The sequence below is a fragment of the Arachis ipaensis genome, chromosome B04 (assembly GCF_000816755.2).
Source record: "Arachis ipaensis cultivar K30076 chromosome B04, Araip1.1, whole genome shotgun sequence".
Taxonomy (NCBI): domain Eukaryota; kingdom Viridiplantae; phylum Streptophyta; class Magnoliopsida; order Fabales; family Fabaceae; genus Arachis; species Arachis ipaensis.
The window spans coordinates 118,984,034-119,006,990 of NC_029788.2; the positions used below are offsets into that span (position 1 = coordinate 118,984,034).

At 38.2% G+C, this 22,957-nt stretch overlaps 1 long non-coding RNA gene across 1 annotated transcript; it reads left to right on the forward strand.

The window, feature by feature from the left end:
* LOC110271257 lies at positions 553-22,753 on the forward strand. Its single transcript, XR_002361764.1, has 2 exons — positions 553-812; positions 22,514-22,753. It is a non-coding gene; the product is annotated as an uncharacterized LOC110271257 (long non-coding RNA).

Sequence of the window (22,957 nt, forward strand, 5' to 3'; positions counted from 1 at the left end):
GTTGAGTGGGGTAGACGCCTCTGCTGTGTTTTTCGATCACTGGTGGTGGAGCCGTGTCGCCGTCACCCCTGGGCCGCCATTCTTACCGCCGCTGATGAAACTCGCCGTAGCTGTTCGGAGGTTACCGCCAATAGTTGATCCTACTGGAAGCTGTGCCATCGCGGCTGTGGTTGTCAAAAATTGCCGCCGGAAACCCTGTCTTCTGGGGGTTGAGTTTCAGTGGTTGCGCATCGAGATTTAGGTTTGCTATTGAGCCACTGGAGCTTCTATGGCTGTCGGAAGCTGCTGCTGCCCAACCAGCTGCAACAGGGGTTGTCTCATGTCGTGTATGGCTGCCAGAGAAGCTGTTGTGGCCACCAGAACCATCACCGAAACTTCTGCAGTTTGATTCAGTTTTTAATCCTTTCTCACGGTAAGCATCTTCATTCTGGAGCTCTTGAAAATCAATGTGCTGCTATATTTGGCCACAGATTCTGAGGTTTTGTAATATAGGGTCAAGCTCCGGTTATTGCGGGTCACGATTAAAGCTGTCGTCGAACCGGTTCGGAGACTACCGCTGTTCGGTTCATCCGTTCCTTCTTCGTTTCGGTAAGTAAGTATGTTTTGGAAAGCCTCGCGTTAGTATTTCGTTGTGTTGGTTAATGAATATGAATTTTGGTAACGTGGGGTAAAGTCCTGATTGTTGTATGTTGCGATTAGAGTCGTTAAGATTGTTGCAAAAATCAAGTGGAGCCGAGATTTTGGTTGTTGATTTCGGATTGAGGCGGAAAGTACTCTGTGAGACGTTTGGGTTATGGAATTTGCGTTTTGAGGTAGGGGCATTTTCCAAAAACTATACTTTTATATATTGGAATTATTATATATGGATACTGCTGTGAGAGAATGTGTAATTGGTAATTGTATCGACCTTATGTTTGGTTGGATTTGTCTCGATTGATTATGAACGTTTGTTGGTTGGAATGTTGTGTGGTTTTGTGAAACGAAATACTTTTAAAGTTGATTCTTTTAAAGCTGAGATCGAGTTTAATCCGTTGGGAATTGATTTGAGTTGAGTTGATTTTCTTGAGAATGTGAAAAATAGAATACACTCTTGAACTCAGCCTGGCTTGCTTTAAATGATCTGGTTTTTGATAAATGATTGTTGCTGAACTGTTTCTTTGAAGCTTTAGAAATGAGTTTATTCGGCTGATAATGACTTGATTTTTGAAACGGTTTTCTTGAAATATGGTATTGGGATTGACTGTTGGATTTTGGCTTGCCTTTGAATTGATTTTTGGATTTTGGGCTATTGAAAAGGATTGTGGAATGGTTTTGTTGGGACCCGGACCGGGTGGCAAAGTCCAAGTTTTAGGGGAGGTGCTGCCAAAATTTCTATAAAATCCGAGTCTTTATTTGAATTATCAAGAAAATGATGATTCATGCTTTTGAAATGAATTATTAAAGAGGAAATTGTGATTTAGTCTTGCTTCTTAAGAAAGACATTGTATCTCTTTCAGGAGAAAGTTATTTAGATGAAACTTATGTTTTAAACCTGTTTTAAATGTGACAAGGGCAATGCCTTTGAATTTGACTTGAGGGTTTCAATTAGAGGAGTTTCAATGGCTTTGAAAGAACCTGAATGTCTATTGACAAGTTTCATTTTGAAATGTTTTGAGAAAGGTTTTAAGTACTCTTTGAATTCTGAATTTTTGCAAGACTAAAACAGTTTTAAACGGTTGAAAGGTTCTAGAATTTATCATGGGGGTTGAAGTTGGTTTTGCCTAAGTATAGAAAACGGCTTTGAAAAAAGTAAATGATTACGTGACTCGGTTTGACTTAGACCCTATTTTATTACTCAAATCAGGAAGCCAAGGTTTTAATGATTTTAAGTGAATTTGGTGAAATAAGTTATGTTATTCTCCCCTAAAGACTTGAGACTCTGCCGAAAAATTTTTGTTATAAAATTCCATTGTTGGATGGATGATTTTGAATATTTCAAAATAAATCTTTAACTTGTCATGGTTATAGAAGTTTTGGAAAGAGGATGCCGAGAGTGGCATTATTTTCAAAGGGGAATTTACCTTGAGTAAAAGTGGCTTGTGAGCCTGAGATGATTTGAGAAATGAGATCTTTAAAGCTAAGGCTGAAAAGAATTGAAACTTGATTTCAAAGTGAAATGATTTGAGAAAAAGTGATTTATGGCTTAAATGCCGATTTTATGAATTGATGATGTTGAATGTGGAAGTGTTGTTTTGTTGTGAGCTGGAATGGCTGTGTATGATTATGAATATTGGCTGGTTCTGGATTGAACCGTGAGCCGGATTGTTGAGATGGATGTTGATCCATGGCTAAGAATGAAATCATATATGTTGAGATATTGATAATTTGTGATATTGCACTTCTACTATCGGAGATAAGAGTTTTCCTGGGAGAAAGCAGTGGCTAGCCACCACGTGCTCCAGGTTGAGACTTGAAGCTCTTTTGACCCTATGTCGTCAGGGTGGCCGGGCACTGTGAAAGCCCCGGATGAGCTCACCCCCATAAATATTCACCAATGAGGGTGATGGATATGGATCATGATTATGATCAAGTTTATATTGAGTATAACTCGAGTTGGGGAGACACGACAGAGGGACAGTCCAATGGTTAGCTACCAGGACTTGTCGGGTTGGCTCTATAACCGACAGATGATATCATCAGCCACTAGGAATAGGCATGCATCATTTGCATCTATGTGACATTGTTTGGGTGTGCATATTGTACTTAGTTTGCCTTTGTGACTATTTGAGATTAACTGCTACTTGTTCTACTTGCCGTAACTATTTGTTTGTGCTTGAACTTCCTATCTGCGTTTGTAACTGGGACTCTGTTGGATTGTGGTGATTGGTTGTTGGTTGCATTGTTTGGGCCTAGGGCCGTGGTTGAATTGAGATGGACCGATGGTTGGTTTCGGTGTATGAAATGTTAATTTGGTTCGGCATAGATAAACCTTTGAAAGGCTTTTGAATCTTACTTTAAATAAACAGTTTCCTCTTTCAGAAAAGATTTCAGATTTCCCTTTTATTGTAAACCGTTGTTTTTTAAAAGAGGCATAAGACGGTTATTAATCACTGGTACGATTTATCTTCACGTATCCTATTACAGTAATTCCCAAAAACCCTCTACTGAGAACCCTTTCGAGGATGATGTTCTCACCCCCCTACATTTTTCCCCTTTCAGGATTTTGGGACACAGAAGTCACAAAGGGTTTATTTAGTTGTTGTTGAGATGCTCTGTATTGCTTTAGATTATGCTTTATTGTACCCTCACCTTTATCTTTACGTATTCTGTAAGAGGGATATGCTCTGTATTGGATAATGCTTGTAATATTATTTATGTTTATATATATGTATGTATATATATGGATGTACTCTTTATGAATTTTTGTAAGTTGTATGGTATCTATGGATGTATGTTGTCGAACGAAAGTATTTTTGGGAGCGGTTTTACAGTTTAAAGTTTTAAACAGGCTCATATTTTAGTATTAAATAGCATAAGTATCGTCATAATGTTCTACCTATCAGAGTAGCGCAGCCGGAAGCGTGAGCTTTGGTAGTTAGGGTGTTACATTATGGTATCAGAGTGGTCTTTTCTATAGAGCCTGAGGAATGGACTGACTATGCTTCAATTGCATACTCTGAGCGTTTTTCATGTATTAGGTCTTGTCGGATGACGAGAATTAGAGTTTTATGCACATGACGGTCTATTGATTAATGCTATTAGTCTTGCATTGCATAATTCTTGGTATTAAATTTGGCCGGCTTAATACTAGTGAATTATGTATATGATAGCACTGCTGGGTTATCATAGATGGTATACGAGTTTTGAGTAAAGCGAATCACGGGTTTTGGGAACGTTGGAAACTATTTCTCGAGGCTATTCAGTTGTGTGTCTTGAATTCTATTTGAGTCGACCAGTTCTTTCATATCCTAACTTGAAGTTCTTGTTCGCTAATCCTTTAGAAAGGTGGTTTAATTTTCTAACTCTATTCCTCTATTCATATGCATTCTTGTTTGATCTTAAAGTGCATATGCTTGTTTGAAACCCTTGTTGCATCTATCTTTCTCTGTTTGAGTCCTTAATTCATGTATTCCTTGCTATAGCTTTGAACTTGTCCTATTGCGTTGTGCATTTTAACTCCGGATTCCGAGTCCATTCTTGGAGAACTTGTTGATTCAGTTTTTCTCTTATTTGACAGTGATCACAGCCAATTTTGAGATTTTTATAAAAATTGCTGTTGACTAGATATACACTTATCTATATGTGAAACTTTAAAGATTTCTTATACAGTTTAACAACTATTTATTTCTAATACCTTGTCCGTACTTTTACTGGTTTGTAGAACTGCATATATTTTAAATTACAATTTGACTTTCTAGTAATTTTACTATAGTTCCAATGCACATCTTCATTTGATTATGTATTTGGGTACTTTTCAAAATTCTGGAAAGGAAGGATTTTTCGCTTTTATCCCGGTTGAATTTGTTTGATAAACTTTACCTAGTTTATTTTTTTATTTGAGCTTGATTTAGCATACCACATTGCTTATGCCATTGTGGTTCTTTTAAAAATGTTGGACTCAGAGCTACTAATGAATGAGTTGTCTTTTCCTATGACTTTTGTATTCTTTTGGAACAACTAAAAGCTTGTTTGATGTTTCATGCCTAGTGGATCTTGTTTGAAAAACCTTGATTTAAGATCTTTTCTTGTATGGCTTGACTCCTTTTAAGTACATCCTAATTTTCTTGAATATCCTTCTGAGATGGTGATTTCAAGTATACCTTTAGAGTCTTGTTTTGAATTTTATAAAGGAGTTTGAATTCTCTTTGAAGGAGTTCTAAATTGAATTTATTTTTAAGCTGCTTGATTGTAATGGAAACCATCGTTCAATTTTGACAAAGTTGTTTTAAAGTGGCATACTGATGCACGAAATCACAACCATACTTTTGTAATTCCGCACAACTAACCAGCAAGTGCACTGGGTCGTCCAAGTAATACCTTACGTGAGTAAGGGTCGATCCCACGGAGATTGTCGACTTGAAGCAAGCTATGGTTATCTTGTAACTCTTAGTCAGTATATCAATATTTCTCAGATTTAATTGTAAAAAGTAAAAGAACATGAAATAAATACTTGTTTTGCAGTAATGGAGAATAGGTTGAGGTTTTGGAGATGCTCTATCTTCTGAATCTCTGCTTTCCTACCGTCTTCTTCTTCAAGCACGCAAGGCTCCTTCCATGGCAAGCTGTAAAATGTTGGGTTTCACCGTTGTCAATGGCTACCTCCCGTCCTCTCAGTGAAAATGTTCAATGCGCTCTGTCACAGCACGGCTAATCATCTGTCGGTTCTCAATCATGTTGGAATAGAATTCAGTGATTCTTTTGTGTCTGTCACTAACGCCCCACAATCGCGAGTTTGAAGCTCGTCACAGTCATTCAATCCCTGAATCCTACTCAGAATACCACAGACAAGGTTTAGACCTTCCGGATTCTCAAGAATGGCTGCCAGTAGATTCTAGCTTATACCACGAAGATTCTGATTAGGGAATCTAAGAGATACACACTCAATCGGAGGTAGAACGGAGGTGGTTGTCAGGCACACGTTCATGGGTGAGAATGATGATAAGTGTCACAGATCATCACATTCATCAGGTTGAAGAACAAGTGGTATCTTAGAATAGAAGCAAGCGTGATTGAATGAAAAACAGTAGTAATTGTATTAATCCATCAAGACACAGCAGAGCTCCTCACCCCCAACCATGGGGTTTAGATACTCATGCCGTAGAAGATACAATGTAAAACGTATAATGTGTCATGAGGTCTAGATACAATAGCAAAAAGTCCTATTTATAGTGAACTAGTGACCTAGGGTTTACAAGAATGAGTAAATGACGTAAAAATCCACTTCCGGGGTCCACTTGGTGTGTGCTTGGGCTGAGCATTAAAGCTTTCATGTGTAGAGACTTTTCCTGGAGTTAAACGCCAGCTTTTGTGCCAGTTTGGGCGTTTAACTCCAACTTTTGTTCCAGTTCCGGCGTTAAACGCCGGGAATTTTGAAGCTGATTTGGAACGCCAGTTTGGGCTATCAAATCTTGGGCAAAGTATGGACTATTATATATTGTTGGAAATCCCAGGATGTCTACTTTCCAACACAATTGAGAGCGCACCAATTGGGCTTTTGTAGCTCCAAAAAATCCACTTCGAGTGCAGGGAGGTCAGAATCCAACAGCATCTACAGTCCTTTTTCAGCCTCTGAATCAGATTTTTGCTCAGGTCCCTCAATTTCAGCCAGAAAATACCTGAAATCACAGAAAAACACACAAACTCATAGTAAAGTCCAGAAAATTGAATTTCAAATAAAAACTAATAAAAATATAATAAAAACTAACAAAAATATACTAAAAACATACTAAAAACAATGCCAAAAAGCGTATAAATTATCCGCTCATCACAACACCAAACTTAAATTGTTGCTTGTCCCCAAGCAAATGAAAATCAAATAGGATAAAAAGAAGAGAATATACTATAGACTCTAAAATATCAATGAAACTTAGCTCCAATTAGATGAGCGGGACTAGCAGCTTTTTGCCTCCGAACAGTTTTGGCATCTCACTTTATCCTTTGAGGTTCAGAATGATTGGTATCTATAGGAACTCAGAATTCAGATAGTGTTATTGATTCTCCTAGTTAAGTATGTTGATTCTTGAACACAGCTACTTTATGAGTCTTGGCCATGGCCCAAAGCACTGTGTTTTCCAGTATTACCACCGGATACATACATGCCACAGACACATAACTGGGTGAACCTTTTCAGATTGTGACTCAGCTTTGCTAGAGTCCCCAATTAGAGGTGTCCAGGGTTCTTAAGCACACTCTTTTTGCTCTGGATCATGACTTTAACCGCTCAGTCTCAAGTTTTCACTTGACACCTTCACGCCATAAGCACATGGTTAGGGACAGCTTGGCTCAGCCGCTTAGGCCAGGATTTTATTCCTGTGGGCCCTCCTATCCACTGATGCTCAAAGCCTTGGATCCTTTTTATTTTACCCTTACCTTTTGGTTTAAAGGGCTATTGGCTTTTCTGCTTGCTTTTTTTTTCTTTTTTTTTTGTATTCACTGTTTTTTCTTGCTTCAAGAATCAATTTGATGATTTTTCAGATCCTCAATAACATTTCTCGTTTTCCATCATTCTTTCAAGAGCCAACAATTTTAACATTCTTAAAACAACAAATTCAAAAGACATATGCACTGTTCAAGCATTCATTCAGAAAACAAAAAGTATTGTCACCACATCAAAATAATTAAACTAGTTTCAAGGATGAATTTGAAATCATGTACTTCTTGTTCTTTTGTAATAAAAACATTTTTCATTTAAAAAAGGTAATGGATTCATAGGACATTCATAGCTTTAAGGCATAGACACTAAGATACTAATGATCATGTAGTGAAGACACAAACATAGATAGAACATCAAGCATAGAAATCGAAAAACAGAATAATAAGAACAAGGAATTAAGGAACGGGTCCACCTTAGTGATGACGGCTAGTTCTCCTTCTTGAAGATCCTATGGAGTGCTTGAACTCCTCAATGTCTCTTCCTTACCCTTGTTGCTCCTCTCTGATTTCATGGAGGATAATGGTTGCTTTTGTTGAGGTCCATGAGTGGGCTCTTTTGTTTGCTCCATCCTCTTTCTTAGTGATGGGCTTTTGAGATGAATCTCTCCATCTCTCATGACTTGGAGTTGGAAGCAACTGCCTTCCCTTTCCTCTTCCTAGAAGTTTCTCCAGCCTTAAGTGCCATCTATGGTTATGGAAAAATAAAAAGCAACGCTTTTACCATACCAAACTTAGAAGGTTTGCTCGTCCTCGAGCAAAAGAAGAAAGAATAGAGGAGAAGAAGAAAATGGAGGAGATGGAGAGGTGTGAGTGGTTGGCATCACACATTAGTTCGAATGGTAATGTCCAGTCTGGTGCAGAGATGACTGGTGCTGTGACCAGCTTAGCTTTCAGAGTCTCAAACGCCTGCAGACACTCCTTATCAAAGATAAATGGCGTGTCAGCAGCTAGCAGATTACTCAGAGGTTTGGCAATTTTTGAAAAATCCTTTATAAACCTTCTGTAGAATCCTGCATGCCCCAAAAAGCTTCTGATTGCCTTAACATTGGCAGGTGGTGGTAATTTTTCAATTACCTCCACCTTAGCTTGATCCACCTCTATTCCTTTGTGATCCTTTCTGGTGGCTGTATTGAGCCTTCTGTAGTCAATACACATACGCCACCCTGTAACTGTTCTTGTAGGAACCAGTTCATTATTTTCATTATGAACCACTGTCATGCCTCCCTTTTTGGGGACAACGTGGACAGGGCTCACCCAGGGGCTATCAGAAATAGGATAAATAATCCCAGCCTCTAGTAACTTAGTGACCTCTTTCTGCACCACCTCCTTCATGACTGGATTTAGCCGCCTCTGTGGTTGAACCACTGGCTTAGCATCATCCTCCAATAGGATCTTGTGCATGCATCTTGCTGGGCTAATGCCCTTAAGATCACTTATGGACCACCCAAGAGTTGTCTTGTGTGTCCTTAGCACTTGAATTAGTGCTTCCTCTTCCTGTGGATTTAAAGCAGAGCTTATGATCACTGGAAAAGTGTCACCTTCTCCCAGAAATGCATATTTCAGGGATGGTGGTAGTGGCTTGAGCTCGGGTTTAGGAGGCTTATCCTCTTCCTGAGGAATTTTCAGAATTTCTTTTATTTCCTCTAATTCCTCCAGGTCAGGCTAATCATCTTCAAAAATGTCCTCTAGCTCTGATTCGAGACTCTCAGTCATATTAACCTCTTCCACCAGAGAGTCTATAATATCAATGCTCATACAGTCATTTGGGGTGTCTGGATGCTGCATAGCTTTGACAACATTCAACTTAAACTCATCCTCATTGACTCTCAGGGTTAATTCCCCTTTTTGGACGTCAATGAGGGTTTGTCCAGTTGCTAGGAAAGGTCTTCCTAGAATGAGAGTTGCACTCTTGTGCTCCTCCATTTCCAGTACTACAAAGTCAGTGGGAAAGGCAAATGGCCCAACCTTGACAATCATGTCCTCAATTACGCCTGATGGATATTTAATGGAGCCATCAGCAAGTTGGAGGCATATTCGGGTTGGTTTGACTTCTTCAGCCAAGCCAAGCTTTCTGATAGTGGATGCAGGTATTAGGTTGATACTTGCCCCAAGATCACATAGAGCTTTCTTGGTACAAGTACCCTCTAATGTGCATGGTATCATAAAGCTTCCAGGATCTTTAAGCTTCTCTGGTAAGCTTTTCAGAATGACTGCACTACATTCTTCAGTGAGAAACACCTTTTCAATTTCTCTCCAATCCTTCTTATGACTTAAGATCTCTTTCATGAACTTAGCATAAGAGGGTATTTGCTCAAGTGCCTCTGCAAACGGAATATTTATTTCAAGAGTCCTGAGATAGTCTGCAAAGCGGGCAAATTGCTTATCTTGTTCCGCTTGGCAGAGTTTCTGAGGATAAGGCATCTTGGCTTTATATTCTTCAACCTTGGTTGCTGCAGGTTTATTCCCTACAGAGGTGGTTGGAGAAGCCTTCTTAGAGGGGTCACTATCAGCACTCTCAGGTGTCTGATTCCTCATTGGCATTTGAACGCCAGGACTGGGTGAAGGATGGGCGTTTAACGCCAGCTTTCCACCCTTTTCTGGCGTTTGAACGCCAGAACTGGGCAAAGAATGGGCATTTAACGCCAACTTTTCCTTTTTTTCTGGCGTTTGAACGCCAGAAGTATTCCTCTCTGGGCTCTTACTGTCCTCAGAGGGATTTTGGGCAGTGGTTTGGTTATCCTCTGTCAGTTGTTCCTTTCTTGGATTTTTGCCACTTTGAGCCGAATTATTCAATGTCTTTCCACTCCTTAGTTGAACTGCTTGGCATTCTTCTGTTATCTGTTTAGATAGCTGCTATTTTGTCTGGTTCAACTGTGATTCTATATTCTTGTTAGCAATTTTAGTTTCTTGGAGCATCTCTTTAAATTCTGCTAACTGTTTTGTCATCAGAAGTAATTGTTGATTAAGCTCAACCATCTGTTCTTAAGGGTTAGGTTCAGTAGTTACTGCCGTAGCTTCTTCTTTTATAGAGGACTCACTGCTTGAGTATAGATGTTGATTTCTAGCGATCGTATCTATGAGCTCTTGAGCTTCTTCAATCGTCTTCCTCATGTGTATAGATCCACCAGCTGAGTGGTCTAAAGACATCTAAGCTTTTTCTGTAAGCCCATAATAGAAGATGTCTAACTGTACCCACTCTGAAAATATTTCAGAGGGGCATTTCCTTAGCATACCTCTATACCTCTCCCAGGCATTATAAAGGGATTCATTATCCTCTTGTCTAAAGCCTTGGATGTCCAGCCTCAACTGTGTCATCCTTTTTGGAGGGTAAAATTGATTCAGGAATTTGTCTGATAACTGTCTCCATGTTTTTATGCTTGCTGTGGGTTGGTTATTCAACCACCTCTTAGCTTGATCTTTTACAGCAAATGAAAACAGTAATAATCTGTAGACATCCTGATCCACTTCTTTATCACGTACTGTGTCAGCAATCTGTAGGAACTGTGCCAGAAACTCAGTAGGTTCTTCCTGTGGAAGACCGGAATACTGGTAATTTTGCTGCACCATGATAATGAGTTGAGGATTTAGCTCAAAGCTGCTTGCTTTAATGGGAGGTATACATATGCTACTTCCATATGCAGCTGTAATGGGGTTAGCATATGACCCCAGAGTCCTTCTGGACTGCTCATTCTCACTTAGGTCCATGATGGAGAAAGGGAGATGATGTGGATTGCAGGTAAAATATATTATTATTATTATTATTATTTTTGTTTTTATTTTATTTTAAGTAAAATTAACCGAATAAAATAAAACGAAGTAAATGAGAAATAAAACAGAACTTTCGAAAATTAGAAAGAAGTAAAAGCAAATTGAAAACTAAATTAATTAATTGATTAAAAAGATTTTGGAATTAGCAATTAAGAAGATATGATTGAAAATTATTTTGAAAAAGATATGATTGAGAAGATATGATTGCAATAAAAAGATATGATTGAAGAAATTAAAAAGATTTGATTTTTGAAAAAGATTTGAAGAAAAATCAGTTTTTAAAATTAGAATTTTGACTTGACTAAAAAAAAAGATATGATTTTGAAAATATTTGACTAATTTAAAGCAAAATTTCGAAATTTATGAGTAAAGTAAGGAAAGGATATTTTTTTTTTGAATTTTAGTGAGGAAAGAGAAAAACAACAAAATGACACTAAACTTAGAAATTTTAGATCAAAACAAAGAGAACAAATAAGAAAACTTTGAATGTCAAGATGAACACCAAGAACACTTTGAAGTTCAAGATGAACACCAAGAACAAAGTTTTTTAAAAAAAATTTTTAAGTAAATAAAAGCACAAGAGACACCAAACTTAAATTTTTAGAAAATCCAACACAAATTTTCGAAAAATTAAAGGAAAACACAAAGAAGACACTAAACTTAGAAATTTTAAAGATCAAGAAAGGACTAGGAACATGCAAATTCGAAAAATTAAAAGAAAATAAAAGCATGCAATTGACACCAAACTTAAAATATGAAACTAAACTCAAATAAAAGACTCTAAACCAACAAAAATAAAATATTCCTAATCTAAGCAACAAGATAAACTGTCAGTTGTCCAAACTTGAACAATCCCTGGCAACGGCGCCAAAAACTTGGTGCACGAAATCACAACCACACTTTTATAATTCCGCACAACTAACCAGCAAGTGCACTGGGTCGTCCAAGTAATACCTTACGTGAGTAAGGGTCGATCCCACGGAGATTGTCGGCTTGAAGCAAGCTATGGTTATCTTGTAACTCTTAGTCAGGATATCAATATTTCTTAGATTTAATTGTAAAAAGTAAAAGAACATGAAATAAATACTTGTTTTGCAGTAATGGAGAATAGGTTGAGGTTTTGGAGATGCTCTATCTTCTGAATCTCTGCTTTCCTACTGTCTTCTTCTTCAAGCACGCAAGGCTCCTTCTATGGCAAGCTGTATGTTGGGTTTCACCGTTGTCAATGGCTACCTCCCGTCCTCTCAGTGAAAATGTTCAATGCGCTCTGTCATAGTACGGCTAATCATCTGTTGGTTCTCGATCATGTCGGAATAGAATTCAGTGATTCTTTTGCGTCTGTCACTAACGCCCCACAATCGCGAGTTTGAAGCTCGTCACAGTCATTTAATCCCTGAATCCTACTCAGAATACCACATACAAGGTTTAGACCTTCCGGATTCTCAAGAATGGCTGCCAGTAGATTCTAGCTTATACCACGAAGATTCTGATTAGGGAATCTAAGAGATACACACTCAATCGGAGGTAGAACGGAGGTGGTTGTTAGGCACACGTTCATGGGTGAGAATGATGATGAGTGTCACGGATCATCACATTCATCAGGTTGAAGAACAAGTGGTATCTTAGAATAGAAGCAAGCGTGATTGAATGAAAAACAGTAGTAATTGTATTAATCCATCAAGACACAGCAGAGCTCCTCACCCCCAACCATGGGGTTTAGAGACTCATGCCGTAGAAGATACAATGTGAAACGTGTAATGTGTCATGAGGTCCAGATACAATAGCAAAAAGTCCTATTTATAGTGAACTAGTGACCTAGGGTTTACAAGAATGAGTAAATGACGTAAAAATCCACTTCTGGGGTCCACTTGGTGTGTGCTTGGGCTGAGCATTGAAGCTTTCATGTGTAGAGACTTTTCCTGGAGTTAAACGCCAGCTTTTGTGCCAGTTTGGGCGTTTAACTCCAACTTTTGTTCCAGTTCCGGCGTTAAACGCCGGGAATTTTGAAGCTGATTTGGAACGCCAGTTTGGGCCATCAAATCTTGGGCAAAGTATGGACTATTATATATTGCTAGAAATCCCAGGATGTCTACTTTCCAACGCAATTGAGAGCGCACCAATTGAGCTTCTGTAGCTCCAGAAAATCCACTTCGAGTGTAGGGAGGTCAGAATCCAACAGCATCTGCAGTCCTTTTTCAGCCTCTGAATCAGATTTTTGCTCAGGTCCCTCAATTTCAGCCAGAAAATACCTGAAATCACAGAAAAACACACAAACTCATAGTAAAGTCCAGAAAAGTGAATTTCAAATAAAAACTAATAAAAATATAATAAAAACTAACTAAAATATACTAAAAACATAATAAAAACACTGCCAAAAAGCGTATAAATTATCCGCTCATCACATACGCTATTTTAAATGAAGTTTTGAAAAGTTTCCTTATTTAATGGAAACTTGTTTGTTAGTAACGTACCACTTATTTCCTTACCAGATTGTAAGCAAATTTTTACCTCGGAATTTCTTTTCTAAAAAGAGTTTAACTTCCTCTTTCGTCCTTGCCATAAGTTTATACACACTCGTTTGAATATGGGCCTTGAGGATTTTCAAAGAAGCATTTGATTTTTCTTCCGAGTCTTCTAAACTACTTTTGGTTAAGATTGTGCACCTAACTATCTTTCTAAAATATTTGAGGAAATATTTTAGCTCTTAGCCAAACCTTTGTACAGTTTGTTTTTAAAACTCTACATGATCTACTTCAACATGAAAGCGTATTAAAAGCAAAGCCACGTTTATGCTTTTATTTTTCTCTTGAAGGAGGCTTGTTGCTTAACTTTTCTTTTAGACCGCGAAGTAATTTTTCGCAAGTTTTCGATTCTTTTATGAACAATGTATTCGGAAGTATTTTTAATCGTGCTCTTGAATTCTGTGAGCTTTGTCTAGGGTTTGAAGTATTCTCTTCTATAAACCTCATACTTCTTCGACCCATCTTGAGTTTGTTTCAAACTAATGCGCTGATTTTCTTCTCATTGGTCCTGTTGGATTCCTCTTATCCAAGGGTTATCTTTGAAGTTATCAATTGATTTATTTCTAGCAAACTTCATTGCTTGAGCATCCTTGTTTATCTGGAATTGGATACATTCTCTCAAATCTATGATTATTATCTTTGACATGTGTTTCTCCTTTCTAAAATATCGTATCCTCCTGAGTAGACTTGAGAATTATTTTAAGGTCAAGTGCGATCTGTAAACGTAGTAATGCGATGCGTTAGTCATTTAAGACGCGATATGTGTATATGGAAGGTGAAGCAGTAGGTGTACCATGTTATGAGTTGTGGATGTTTCGTTTCTTGCAAACGAGCTTGCCATTGTTAGGCTTATGATTGGCTATGAGGTTGTAAAATGATTGGTGGAGTTGAGAAATTGAAGTTCTGAAGTGGGAATGAGATTTGTCAGCGAATGTTATGCTGCTGTTTAAATACCAACATGCTTTGCAGCCTTTTACCACACTAATTACCACTTTGCCTTGTGTACGCCTATCTTGATGTGCACCCTATTTTGGCCCCTCAAGTTTTTGTAAAGCCTTGAGATCATATGACCTTGTGCATTGAGCCTATCTTGTAACGTTTGCTTTGCAATCACACTCCTACCTTTGTATCTTTATGCATACGACCATCCAAGTATTTGAAAAACCGTATATATGTTTATATGCTGAGATATTTTTGCTTCTTCCTTAAATGTGTTCAAGGGTGAACTGTTATGAGACTTTCGTTTTGTATCAATTTTCGAGGACAAAAATTTTTATAAGGTGGGTAAAATGTAAGACCCAGAACCTTTGAAAAGTCTTTTATGATAAAGTCTCAAATCATATAGTTATGCATAGCCTTAATTTCAGAAATTATTTTATTAAAGATTATTAAGGCAAGTTTTAATTTATTGAATTTGAGATAAGTTATGATTATTATCCAAGTTTATAATTATTAGATTATTTTCTATATTCAAATTATAAAGTTGGTAGTTGTGAAATAATAAGGATTTTATATGACTTGGATTAGATAAGTAATATTTTAAATATTAATATTGCTATTTTGGGAAAATAAACGATTTAATTATATTATTTCCAATTATTGGATTTGAATATTTTATTGAAAATAATTTGTAAAATTGATGAGCAAATGGTATTTTCCATATACAATTAGTGTTGGATTTAATTGAGTTTCAATTACTATATTTTTTCCAATTTTGTTTGAATTTTACTAAAATGCCCCTAACCCTAATTTTTGAAAATAAAACCCTAACCCTGAAACCCTGACCCATGACCCGGTTCCCTTCAGCCACACCCCAACCTTTCCTTGCTCTCAGCAGCGGCAACACACGCATTTTCCTTTGCTTTCCCTGAAGAAAAGGAAAGGCAGAATCGGGAAAGGGAAGAAGAGAGGGAGAAGGACTTGGTGCCACCGCTGTTTCTATGTTCCCCAACAACGCTGCTGCACACGAGACGGAGAAGCTCGTCCCTACTGAACTGCCGCCACCACCACAAGGGTTTTATCGCCACCACTTGTGCCACCGCCAGCGAGCAGGAAGAGAGAGAGAGAAAGAGATCGGGTAGGAACAGGGGACGAAGGGCGGAGGGAGTGCGACAGGGGAAGCCATTGCCGCCTGTCACCGTCGCGTGCCTCTGCTGCATCGCCACCACGCCGTTGCCGCGCCTGGTTGCTGGTGATGAAGCCACTCCTGTCTCCGTTGCTACTAGGGCGGTCGTCGTCCTTATCAGCTTCCGAGAGAAAGTCGCGATAGCGCTCCGCTTCTGTTTTTCTGGTCTGCCGAGAGAGGAGATCATGGTTGGAGGAAAGCCAAGTGAGGGGGAGAACACCGTTGAGTGGGGTAGACGCCTCTACTGTGTTTCTCGATCACTGATGGTGGAGCCGCGTCGCCGTCACCCCTGGGCTGTCGTTCTTACCGCCGCTGATGAAACTCGCCGTAGCTGTTCAGAGGTTACCGCCACTAGTTGATCCTACTGAAAGCTGTGCCGTCGCGGCTGTGGTTGTCAAAAATTTCTGCCGGAAACCCTGTCTTCTGGGGGTTGAGTCTCGGTGGTTGCACATCGAGATTTAGGGCTACTATTGAGCCACCGGAGCTTCTATGGCCGTCAGAAGCTGCCGTTGCCCAACCAGCTGCAACAGGGGTTGTCTCATGTCGTGTATGGCTGTTGGAGAAGCTATTGTGGCCGCCAAAACCATCACCGGAACTTCTGTAGTTTGATTCAGTCTTTAATCCTTTCTCACGGTAAGCATCTTCATTCCGGAGCTCTTGAAAATCAATATGCTGCTATATTTGGCCACAGATTCTGAGGTTTTGTAACATAGGGTCAAGCTACGGTTATTACGGGTCACGTTTAAAGCTGCCGCCGAATCGGTTCGGAGACCGCTGCTGTTCGGTTCATCTGTTCCTTCTTCGTTTCGGTAAGTAAGTATGTTTTGGAAAGCCTCACGTTAGTATTTCGTTGTGTTGGTTAATGAATATGAATTTTGGTAACGTGGGGTAAAGTCCTGATTGTTGTATGTTGCGATTAGAGTCGTTGAGATTGTTGCGAAAATCAAGTGGAGTCGGGATTTTGGTTGTTGATTTCGGATTGAGGCGAAAAGTACTCTGTGAGACGTTTGGGTTATGGAATTTGCGTTTTGAGGTAGGACACTTTCCAAAAACTATACTTTTATATATTGGAATTATTATATATGGATACTACTATGAGAGAATGTGTAATTGGTGATTGTATCGACCTTATGTTTGGTTGGATTTGTCTCGATTGATTATGAACGTTTGTTGGTTGGAATGTTGTGTGGTTTTGTGAAACGAAATGCTTTTGAAGTTGATTCTTTCAAAGCTTTGAGATCGAGTTTAATCCGTTGGGAATTGATTTGAGTTGAGTTGATTTTCTTAAGAATGTGAAAAATAGAATACCCTCTTGAACTCAGCCTGGCTTGCTTTAAATGATCTGGTTTTTGATAAATGATTGTTGCTGAACTGTTTCTTTGAAGCTTTAGAAATGAGTTTATTCGGCTGATAATGACTTGATTTTTGAAACGGTTTTCTTGAAATATGGTATTGGGATTGACTGTTGGATTTTGGCTTGCCTTTTAATTGATTTTTGGATTTTGGGCTGTTGAAAAGGATTGTGGAATGGTTTTGTTGGGACCCAGACCGGTTGGCAAAATCCAAGTTTTAGGGTAGGTGCTGCCAAAATTTCTATAAAATCAGAGTCTTTATTTGAATTATCAAGAAAAGGATGATTCATGCTTTTGAAATGAATTATTAAAGAGAAAATTGTGATTTAGTCTTGCTTCTTAAGAAAGGCATTGTATCTCTTTCAGGAGAAAGTTATTTAGATGAAACTTATGTTTTAAACCTGTTTTAAATGTGACAAGGGCAATGCCTTTGAATTTGACTTGATGGTTTCAATTAGAGGAGTTTCAATGGCTTTGAAAGAACCTGAATGTCTATTGATAAGTTTTATTTTGAAATGTTTTGAGAAAGGTTTTAAGTACTCTTTGAATTCTGAATTCTTGCAAGACTAAAATAGTTTTGAACGGTTGAAACGTTCTAGAATTTATCATGGGGGTTGAAGTTGGTTTTGCCTAAGTAAAGGAAACGGCTTTGAAAAAAGTAAATGATTACGTGACTCAGTTTGACTTAAACCCTATTTTATTACTCAAATCAAGAAGCCAAGGTTTTAATGATTTTAAGTGAATTTGGCAAAATAAGTTATGTTATTCTCCCCTAAAGACTTGAGACTCTGCCGAGAAACTTTTGTTATAAAATTCTATTGTTGGATGGATGATTTTGAATATTTCAAAATAAATCTTTAACTTGTCATGGTTATGGAAGTTTTGGAAAGAGGATGCCGAGAGTGGCATTGTTTTCAAAGGGGAATTTACCTTGAGTAAAAGTGGCTTGTGAGCCTGAGATGATTTGAGAAATGAGATCTTTAATGCCAAGGCTGAAAAGAGTTGAAACTTGATTTCAAAGTGAAATAATTTGAGAAAAAGTGATTTATGGCTTAAATGCGATTTTATGAATTGATGATGTTGAATGTGGAAGTGCTGTTTTGTTGTGAGCTGGAATGGCAGTGTATGATTATGAATATTGGCTGGTTCTGGATTGAACCGTGAGCCGGATGGCTGAGATGGATGTTGAGCCATGGCTGAGAATGAAAGCATATATGCTGAGATATTGATAATTTGTGATATTGCACTTCCACTATCGGAGATAAAGGTTTCCCTGGGAGAAAGCAGTGGCTAGCCACCACGTGCTCCAGGTTGAGACTTGAAGCTCTTTTAACCCTATATCGTCAGGGTGGCCGGGCACTGTGAAAGCCCCGGATAAGCTCACCCCCATAAATATTCACCAGTGAGGGTGATGGATATGGATCATGATTATGATCGAGTTTATATTGAGTATAACTCGAGTTGGGGAGACACGACAGAGGGACAGTCCAATGGTTAGCTACCAGGACTTGTCGGGTTGGCTCTATAACCGATAGATGATATCATCAGCCACTAGGAACAGGCATGCATCATATGCATCTATGTGACATTGTTTGAGTGTGCATATTGTACTTAGTTTACCTTTGTGACTATTTGAGATTAACTGCTACTTGTTCTACTTGCCGTAACTATTTATTTGTGCTTGAACTTCCTATCTATGTTTGCAACTGGGACTCGTTGGATTGTGGTGATTGGTTGTTGGTTGCATTGTTTGGGCCTAGGGCCATGGTTGAATTCTGATGGATCGATGGTTGGTTTCGGTTTTGTGGTTATGGTTTGAAAATGTATGAAATGTTAATTTGGTTCGGCATAGATAAACCTTTGAAAGGCTTTTGAATCTTGTTTTAAATAAACAGTTTTCTCTTTTAGAAAAGATTTCAGATTTCCCTTTTATTGTAAACCGTTTTTTTTTTTGAAAAGAGGCATAAGACAGTTATTAATCACTGGTACGGTTTATCTTCACGTATCCTATTATAGTAATTCCCAAAAACCCTCTACTGAGAACTCTTTCGAGGATGATGTTCTCACCCCCCTACATTTTCCCCTTTCAGGATTTTGGGACGCAGAAGTCACGAAGGGTTTATTTAGTTATTTTTGAGATGCTCTGTATTGCTTTAGATTATGCTTTATTGTACCCTCGCCTTTATCTTTACATATTCTGTAAGAGGGATAGGCTCTGTATTGGATAATGCTTGTAATATTATTTATGTTTATATATATGTATGTATATATATGGATGTACTCTTTATGAGTTTTTGTAAGTTGTATGGTATCTATGGATGTATGTTGTCGAACGAAAGTATTTTTGGGAGCGGTTTTGCGGTTTAAAGTTTTAAACAGGCTCATATTTTAGTATTAAATAAGATAAGTGTCGTCGTAATGTTCTATCTATCCGAGTAGCGCAGACGGAAGCGTGAGCTTTGGTAGTTAGGGTGTTACATTCCCAAATAACCCTAATCCTAATTTTAACACACACACACACAACACCATAATTTTTCTACCCTAACCCTCCTAACACTACCAGCATCCACCTCCTTCCCCCAAACACCCACTTTGCAGCTTCAGAAAACAAAAAGAAAGAAAAAGTGAAGGGAAATGGAATCAGGGGAAGGAGGGAAGAGAAACTAAGATCCGAGAAAGGAGAGATCAGAGGAAGAAGAAGAGGAGAGTGAGGGAGCTTCCGCTCAGCTGGTCGCCGCTATTCATGCTCACCGCTGCTAGCTGTGTTGTCCCCACTGAGCCACCAAACCTGCCACGCGTCGCCGCTGCCAAGCTCGTACTGCCGCCGTTCTGTCGAGCTGCTTTCGACACCACATGAAATAGAGGGAGAGACATATGGAGAAGAGTGTCACGGAGAGATGGGAAGAAGCTGTCGATCGCCGTCGTCGTTGGGTCCTTGTTCCTCGCCGCCGAAGGAGCTGCTCCCAGCCACGGTAGTCGCCGACGTTCGCGCCACTGTTGTCGGAGAAACTCGAGGAGAGAGCACTGCCAGAGCTTCTATCGCCGTCAGAAGCTATCGCTGCCCAACCGGCTGCTGCAGTGGTTATCGCCTGTCGTGTATGGCCGTCGGAACTACCGCTGAAGCTTCTGAGGTTTGGTTCACTCTTTAATCCTTTGTCACGGTAAGCATCTTCGTCCCGAAACTCTTGAAAATTAATATTCTATTATGTCTAGCTAGAGATTCTGAGGTTTTGGTAATGTAGGGTCAAGTTCTGGTTATTGGGGGTCGCGATTGAAGCTGCCATTACTTGGTTCAGTTTCTTCTTAATTACGGTAAGCCTTTTCGTTCCAAAAAGTTCTTTTGTCACTATTCTGTTATCTTAATTGAGTTTTTGTGGCGTTATTTATTATATGATTGAGTTTTGGTTATTATATGTTACGATTAGAGTTGTTGTAGTTGATGCAAAAGTGGTTTGGAGCTGAGATTGCGGCTGTTGCATTACAGGCAAAGAGGAAAATGGAGTTTTGTCACGTAATTGAGTCGCAATTGAGGTAGGGACTTTTCAGAAAACCATACTTTATAAATTGAAATTATTATATATGAATATTTATGCGAGAAATATATTTTTAGTGATTGTATAAGTCTTATGTGTTGTTTGGCTGTCTTGGATGGATATGAATGCTTGTTTGATTGGATTATTGTTTGGTTTTGTGAAACGAACGGTTCTTGAAGTGTTTCTTTAAAGTTGTTTCTTTAAAGCTTTGAAATTGAGTTAAATCCGTTGGAAATTGGTTTTAGTTTGAATTGGTTTTCTTAAAATATGAAAATAGTATACACTTTTGATTTCATCTTGATTTTGAATAGATTTGGTTTTGAACCTATTAAAGAGGGTTGTGGAATGGTTTGGTTGGGACCGAAAAGGGTGGCAAAGTCCAAGTTTTAAGGGAGATGCTACCGAAATTTTTATGAAATTAAGATTCTATTTTAAAATGTGATTTAGAAAAGGATTTGGAATTGAGAGGTTCTATTAATTGGTTCTTGATTTATTAAGAAATTCGTGTTTCGAGTTTAAGCTGTTTAAGAAAAGTTTATGTTTCCCGATTGATTTAAATATGAAAGGGCATATGTTTTGAAGTTTGGTTAAAGAAGTACCTCTGGGTGAGTTTAGCGGATTTTGAAAGAAATTGAACTTTGATTAATTAATTTCGTATTGCTCTTAAAGTATTCTTTAAATTTCGACTAAACAATTCTGAGCCTTTGGGAGAGTTTCCGATTTAAGAATGAAAAGAAATTGGTTTTTGGACTTAAATAATTTTGGTTCTGAAACTGGTTTGGAACTCTTGGCTTACATGCTTTGGTTTTGATTTTAAATCTTTATTTTCTTTGATTTCAACTTAAGTAACTATGATTCCGAGAATTTCTGAAGAGTTTAAGAAATAAGACAGGTTATTCTTCCCTAGAGTCTTGAGTCTTTGCCAAGGTTGTTAATTAATAACTCTTGATTTCAAAGTGATGAAGCGAATGATTTGAAAATGAGTGATTTTGAGTCTTTTAGAAGAGATTTTGAATTTGGCATGGTTATAAAGTTGTTTGGAAGTTTTTTTAAAGAAAATTTACTTAAGAAAAGTGGTTCTTGGCAAGATGTAAACTGAATACGTTTGTGATTTGAAAGTGAGCCAAGAATAATTATTGAAATAAATTTTTGAGTCTGATTGACTGTGGGTGTTACTGAGAATATGACGAGGGTTTTTTGGCCTGGCAAGGATGGTGGTGTAATCCCGCTTGCTCAGTGCGTAAACTGTTGTGCAGGGAAGGTGGTTTTATCCCACCTACAGTGAGGATAGTGGTTTTATCCTGCTCACATATTGATAAATTATTTGGCAAGGATGGTGGTTTAATCCCATTTGCGTGTTCTGGGTAAGGATGGTGGTTTAGTCCCGCTTGTTTGTGGAACCTACGGATAAGGATGGTGGTTTAATCCCGCTTATCCGAGTCGGGTCTGGCAACATAACCGACACGTGAGCTCATGGCCAGTAGAACAGGCATGCATCATATGCATTTATATGACATTGTTTGGGTGTGCATATTGTAATTGGTTTGCCTATGTGAATAGTTATGTTTAATTGCTAATTGCTAATTGCTCTACTTGATATAACCGCTTGATTGTGTTTGAACCTTCTTACTTGTGTTTGTGACTGAAAATTGGTTGGATTATAATGAACTGGTTATTGATTGAGTTGCTTGGGTCTAAGGCCGTGGTTGATTATGAGATGGGCTGAAGACTGTGTCTGGTTTGTGTTTCTGATTTAGTAAAGTATGCAAAACTAAACTGGTTCAGCATAGACTTAATGAACCTATGCTTGAAACAGGTTGGTCATTCATGCTGTTTAGGAAAAACCTTTTGAAAGTCTTTTGAATTTTTGAAGGAATAACAGTTTTCTCTTTTAGAAAGGATTTCAGGTTTTTAATGGTAAATCTTTGGGTTTTAAAAGGATATATACATAAGACGGTTATTAATCACTATGCTTTAAAAAGAGTTTTATCTTCACATATCCTATTATAGTAATTCTCGAAACCCTCTACTGAGAATCCTTTCGAGGATGATGTTCTCACCCCCTACAGATTTTCTTTTCAGGATATGGACGCAGAAGTCATGAAGAGTTTACCTAGTCGTTATTGTCGCGATGTTTTGTATTGCTTTAGTTATTATTCATTATTTCCCTCGCCTTTATCTTTCACAATTTGTAAGAGGGATAGGATTTGTTTTATGTAAAGCTTATAAGTTAATACTGTGTATATGTATGTGTATGGTTGAAACTATGGAGTTATGTAACCTTTTAAACGGTCTTCTGAAAAATACGGTTTAAGTTTTAAACAGGCTCATATTTTAGAATTAAATATTTTAAGAGTCGTCGTAATACCCGAACTATCAGAGGGGCGTAGCCGGAAGTGTGACATTTTGATAGTTAGGGTATTACAGTATGTTTCCGTATCCTGCACTGAATAATACATAAAATTATATAATTTTTTATTAAAAATTTAAACAAAAAATATATATAGTAATTACTATTATTATAAA